Source organism: Chiloscyllium plagiosum, unplaced genomic scaffold (assembly GCF_037043375.1).
Source record: "Chiloscyllium plagiosum isolate Xiang-an unplaced genomic scaffold, Cpla_swu_hap1 HiC_scaffold_29, whole genome shotgun sequence".
Lineage (NCBI taxonomy): Eukaryota > Metazoa > Chordata > Chondrichthyes > Orectolobiformes > Hemiscylliidae > Chiloscyllium > Chiloscyllium plagiosum.
Genome location: NW_028270167.1, coordinates 18960070 through 18966069, shown reverse-complemented (window position 1 = coordinate 18966069; position 6000 = coordinate 18960070). Strand labels below are relative to the sequence as shown.

The window sequence follows — 6000 nt, the reverse complement described above, 5'->3', positions numbered from 1 at the left end:
TTTATATTTTAAACCGAGGAAATTAGTGCAGAGTAAGTTGGGGCTTGTTATCTCTTGTCTTAACCTTTCAATTTGAACGCTCAAGATATGACCTTTGGATTTGAGTGATTAGGATGTGACCTTTCAATCTGTTTCAGCAGAAGGCATTCCAGCCGCTTTTCAGAGTTCAGGGTGAGTGAAATGTTAGTGTGATTTTCATATTAATGTGAAATTTCTTTATTGATTTGAATACTACTTTAAGGATTTTCTCTGATGAAATGTGCAATTTTGAATTCCTGGATTTGAGAACATAACCTCTGCTGATACAATGCTTTACTAAGGGAGTGCCATTCTGTTACAGGAGCTGACCTCTAGAGGAAATATTAATGCATTGCACGCTAGATTACATGAATAGTAGGACAGCATACAAAAATAAGGATATGATGCTTAAAAGTATAAATTATTTTCGAGGCTTCATTTTGGATATTTTAACCAATATTGAATACCAGAAAAAATGTCCTGGGCTTTAATAACAGGATAAGTCAAGCATTATCAAAGCTTTTTTTTTGTTTGTGTAACAGAAAAGACTGAGAGATTTGCTGGAAATCCTCAAAATGGGAGGAATTCTCACAAAATAAATCGGAATTTGCTTTCTATTTGTCACCAGAGACCAGGACACTGCCCACTGGACCACAAGACGTCTCGGGAAAATTGACAGCTTAATTTTCTTCGGAGAATGATTGGAGAGAAAAATCCCGAGTTTGACTGTCCAAGAAAGTTGGAAAATGGTCAGTCAAGTTGGTTTGTAGAAAATCAAAACTTTTCCTTATTTTGAAAATATTGTGGGGTGAATTTCATTCATGTAACATTGTTTTCTATTGGTGTCAATTTCTGGGGCTAGGGATTGATACCAACACCTGTTTTCTGATATAGAAACCTACGTAGGCTGTTTAGGTAGCCACCCATCAGACTGTCTGCCTCTGCAGTGTTGTGTAATCTGTGTTGCCCTACTTTGAGGGTCATTATACAGACATGTATCTCCTCCTAAAAAATTAACCATTGTGGCTTTTACAAGTGATTCAAATCAAATAAAATAGATCACATTTCATACGTAAAAAAACTCCACAATTTTCTGGGAAAACAAGAATGTAACAGCTCAGGAAGATTAAACAAATTGCAGTCAGACCATCAACATTTGGATTTCTCTGGGAAAGCGGAGGTGGTTTAGTGTCTAGTGAGAATGACGAACTCAAAGGAACTGGTCTTAATTTAAAAAAAATGTGCTGGACAAATTAATGGGACAGAATCTTATCGGAATCTCATTAGCATGGGCTATGCAAAGATTTGCAGCACAATCAAATGAGACATCCAGCAAGAACAGAAATTGCTAGAGAAACTCAGCAGGTCTTCGACCGTATGTGAAGAGAAATCAGAATTAAAGTTTTGGCTTTAGTGACTCTTTTTTGAGTCTATCTCAAGGTGAGACCAATTTGTACCATCTTACGTGCTTTTGACTGGTGAAGAGGCAAGCTCCTCTCTAGGCAGCGGTGAGTTACTAATTAAAGGAAATTGTTGCATGATAAATGACCTGATAATGGCCCAACTTGCCTCATTAATAGTCAGCTTCCTATATTATCAAATTTGCTATACAAGTTGGACCTCAAGAAATCTCAACATGGGAATCAGAGCAGCTACCTGGTGATTTCAGCTTGCCAATTGCTTTGAAGACCACCATGTTGCTTATGAGCAAACATCATCTTGGGACTTATTCAAGGCCACCAGCCACATTCCATCCCTTGTCCACAGATACTGTTGTCCAACACTTGCCAATCCCTCATGACCATCACTGCACCGTTCCAATTCACTTAAAAGCATGCTGTGGAAGCACAGACTTACAGGGTGCAATGGCAACTAATAATGAAAGGCAGGTGCAAGGGCACTTTGTGCACAGTGATAGCGACTCAGGTCATGGATTGGATCAGGCTCCATCTGAAAACTGCTCGCTTGCTCTATTAGCTCTTAGCACACCTAAAGTGTGCCTGAATGTTCGCAGTATCCATGCCTTACCAGTTAGCATGTTGAGGGGAAAGGAGAGACATTTGTTGAGGTGAGGACAAGGAAAGCGAGGAGGAGAAACTCCAAAGTGTATCTGGGTATGTGGAACAGCATTGGAGGGCATGGTGGACTATGGGATCAGGATTATTGATAGTGACCACCACTATGGCCTCCATGGGAAGTACAGAGAAGCAATGTGTGTATCTTTAGTTGAATGTTGGGGATCAGAGAGCAGGGAGGAGAGTTGGATGCAAAGTTCAATGTGGTGGGGTTTCCACTTGTGGGGGTAGGATGTAAATGAGTTGTCAGGGTACTGCGAATTAAAGGGGACATGGACACTCTGGTGATAGGGGGAGGAGTACCCAGTGCTGACATTGTCCATTGCGAACTGCCTTCACTTGCTATTTGTACAAATCAACAGAAAAATGGCTTAACCAACGCCCAAGGTGGGCAACGTTAATGTCATTTAGATGGGTGCAAACATGGAATCCATTTTTGGATATTGAAGGGGCAAATATTTGAGGAATGTCTTTGCAAATTCCAGCTGCATTTCATTTGCAAAAATTTCTTTGCCCATTTGCAGTGCATGTAGAATGAATGTGCTAAGACATCAAGTGTTGTCGAAGTTAGATTGTACTATATCATTGGTACTGGCTAAAGTAACATTGTCATGTCAGTAATGCAGACATTAACAATAATGTAAGATCAGGTGAAACCATCCCATCACCTTTGGGCCTTTCAAGGGTGCTGTGATTCCAGAGAACATTGTTGCACCTTATGTCATGTAAGTATGACAATGGATGTTAATGAATGCAATGGAAAGTGGAAAGGTTGATGAGAGCTGAGATAGGAAGAGGCTCCAAATGCAACTAGAACTCCCATTTTGTTGTGATGTATTAGTCACTCAGCCACTTATTTGGATGGATCAGTTAAACTGTTTGTCGGGATATTTATGGAATGTAATGAGTGCCATATTTGTGGTAATAAAGGAAAGAACTGTAGATGCTGGAAATCTGAATGAAAAACAGTTTGCTGTAGAGAAACTCAGCAGGTCTGACAGCATACGTGGAGAGAAAGCAGAGTTCATGTATCAAGTGCAATGAGCTTTGAGCTCTAAAGAAGAGTCACTGGACTCAAAACGTTAATTGTGCTTTCTCTCCACAGATGCTGCCAGATCTGCAGAGTTTCTCCAGCAATTTCTGTTTTTGTGCAACGTTCCTGGTTCTGTGCTGTTGCCAGGCCAGTGGTGTCCAGGAGCTCAGGCTCCAGTGATCACCTGATCTAATATCAGGGTTTTTAAACAAGTTGGAAGTGTGTGCTAAAGGGTAATTTAACAGATGGGTAGTGTTGTTTGAAAAATCTCAATGTGCTGTTCAACGATAATATTTTATTTTCTTTCAAGGTGGTCAGAAAATATCAAGGTTGAGGTGGTTGAAATACATAAATGCAAGTACAGGGAATATCAGAAACATCAAGGATTTCTACAAGGCAAACTAAACTAACAGACATCAAACACACATTTAAAACTTGTTTAATGATTAATTTTCCGATTGTACACACAAGTCTTTCAGTGTAGAAAGGTCAAGCTGTTGCTCTGATGCATAATCTTTGTTTCTGATTTCAAAGCTTAGAGATTTGCCAAGTAATTTAGAGCAACTGTTTTGGTTATAATTTGTTTAGATCTATAAATACATCTTAAACCAAGTAGCTATTGTACTGTTGATTTTGTCATATAGGTAATTTATTATTGTGCTCAAGTTTTAGTCATTTTCTGATCTTCAGGGCCATGCTTGCCCTTTCTCAGTTCTTGGTGAGCTTATTGATTGACACACTTTCATCTGAGTAAAAAATGTGAGTATTGCTTTGGGATAATTCTTCAAACATGGAATTGGAATTTACACGTGCAATGTCACAGCTTCCACCTCTTTCCTATCTTAGAGAATTGCAGGTCAGTCAGAGAGCTAGGAGCTCCATTGTCTAAATAGTACCACCGAGTGGTGACCATTGCTGGGACTGTAGGAAGAGCCACCACACTGGCAAGCCCAGATAAGTCTGGGATCAGATGTCTCACTGGTGCCTGCCAAACTGGCGTCTGGGCCGAGGCCAGGGGAGATGGTTAAAGTGCAGTGTCCCTCGTCCCGTTTGAGGCATTTATCTGCAACAGTTACCTACGACCCCTCCACCATTACACAGACCCCAACGCTTCTCCAGTTTATTATCGCCAAGTCCTCCCAGATCAACAGCGATGGGACTGCTGCCCCAGATTTGTCTGGGTTCCTTGGCATGTTATCACTGTTTGTCAACCCAGCAGTATGACTCGTTGGTCAGACACGAAACCCTACAGCCAAAGTTGTCACATTAACAGCAGGCCATAGGCACCCCCCCTTCAATGTGTTTGATGCCTTTCATTGAGGCCTTTCTCTGCCACCTACACCCTCACTGAATGCAGATGGGTAAGGGCCAACAGGTAGGCAATGGAAAGGTCAGCCCCCACTGCACTGCCCCCCCCCCCCCCCCCCCCCCCCCACCTAAAGATAGGGAACTGTGAGGTCCAGACCATGAAAACTGTCAACATTTCAACATCATTCACTGTGAAGTACTTCAAAACATTCATGAGAGATGTGAAATTGCACAATGAGGTAAAGGTTAGTATTTGGCGTAAATGTTATTGTTTAATGTTCCTGATGCAGGGCTTCACCTAGCAGGAGTGAATCGTGGAATTTGGATGCATTGGCTGATTCATGGCTCACGTCTGTATCATGCAGTCAGGAGTGGCCTGTACCTTTTCAGTTACATGACATCACACTGTGATATTCCAGTATATAGACATTCACCTTCAGCCAATCTATCTGTGTATTTGAGTCATTCAGTCAGTCAGTTATCTGAATGTAATATACTGTAACATTAGTATGTGCCAAACTCAGACTATGTGTAATATTGTAGCTTTCTAAATTGCTAGTGCTCTAAATAAACTTCAAGGTTTCTGACAAGTGACAAAGTGACCTCTATGTTTGAATCCTGTTAAGTATGCATCTAAAACTTCATCCAAGGAGAGTTAAATAGTAAAAATATTCTCAGGAGATTTTTAACATTTATAGTTTGTCTTTTTACCTTGTTCCCGACATCATTAAGACTAGTTAATGTTAGATGCTGTTGTCATAAGCTCATCTTCAAAATACAATCCCACACAGAAACAACACTACAAACAATTGTAATTCTTGAATAAGGCAACTTTCATACACCGTTATTGCAAGAAGCCAATGTTTCAGTACCTTGCATTACTGAAAGGAAGTGGTATAATACTGAAGTAGCTGTGAAAGTTCCTTCTTTGGTAATATAGCTGAAGAATGATAGAAAAGAACCAGTAAAATGCCAGTGAATTATTTCACTGTCCCTTTGCTGAAAATGTTGGGATACCCATTGGTTATAAGTGTTGCAATTCCATTAACTACCAAATTATGATTGGAGTAGGTTGCTATCAGCACGAGTTTAGATGAGAAGAGGCTCTTTTTAATTAAGGTGTTGTTTATAACATGATAGCAAAGAGGTACAAGTTACATGAGTCAGTTAAAAATTGTTATTAAGACTATGAGGGCACTAGTATTGACTCTCAATCTACAAGATCCGAATTTGCTCTGCCTTTTTTCTCCCCAAGTTCCACCCAAGTCATCAGCAGATTGAGTGGAAATTAATGTAGTTTCTAACATTACCTTACACAGCCTTTCTTAGGTGATGATGGTACCACTCAGATTGTGGTGTCATCATTTAAATCTGAGACAATTCACTGCAATCAGAAATGTTATTATTCAATACTTTGTAAGATGAATGTATAACATTACCAAATGTAAATCCATGCACCGAGTGCCAAAGATAATAATAAAATCTTAGCTATAACACAAATCACTTGGCCCCATGTTATCTCCTAAATATATGCTGTCAACTGTCTGACTGCAGATCACTTTCTGG

General features: G+C 40.0%; 1 long non-coding RNA gene across 1 annotated transcript in view; it reads left to right on the top strand.

Annotated features, from left to right (window-relative positions):
• The first annotated feature begins 691 nt into the window (after positions 1–691).
• The window catches only part of LOC148142261 (uncharacterized), a 217878-nt gene continuing 212569 nt past the window's right edge, over positions 692–6000 (top strand). Inside the window, exon 1 of the long non-coding RNA XR_015752046.1 lies at positions 692–767. This is a non-coding gene — a long non-coding RNA (uncharacterized LOC148142261). The remainder of the gene's footprint in view (positions 768–6000) is intronic.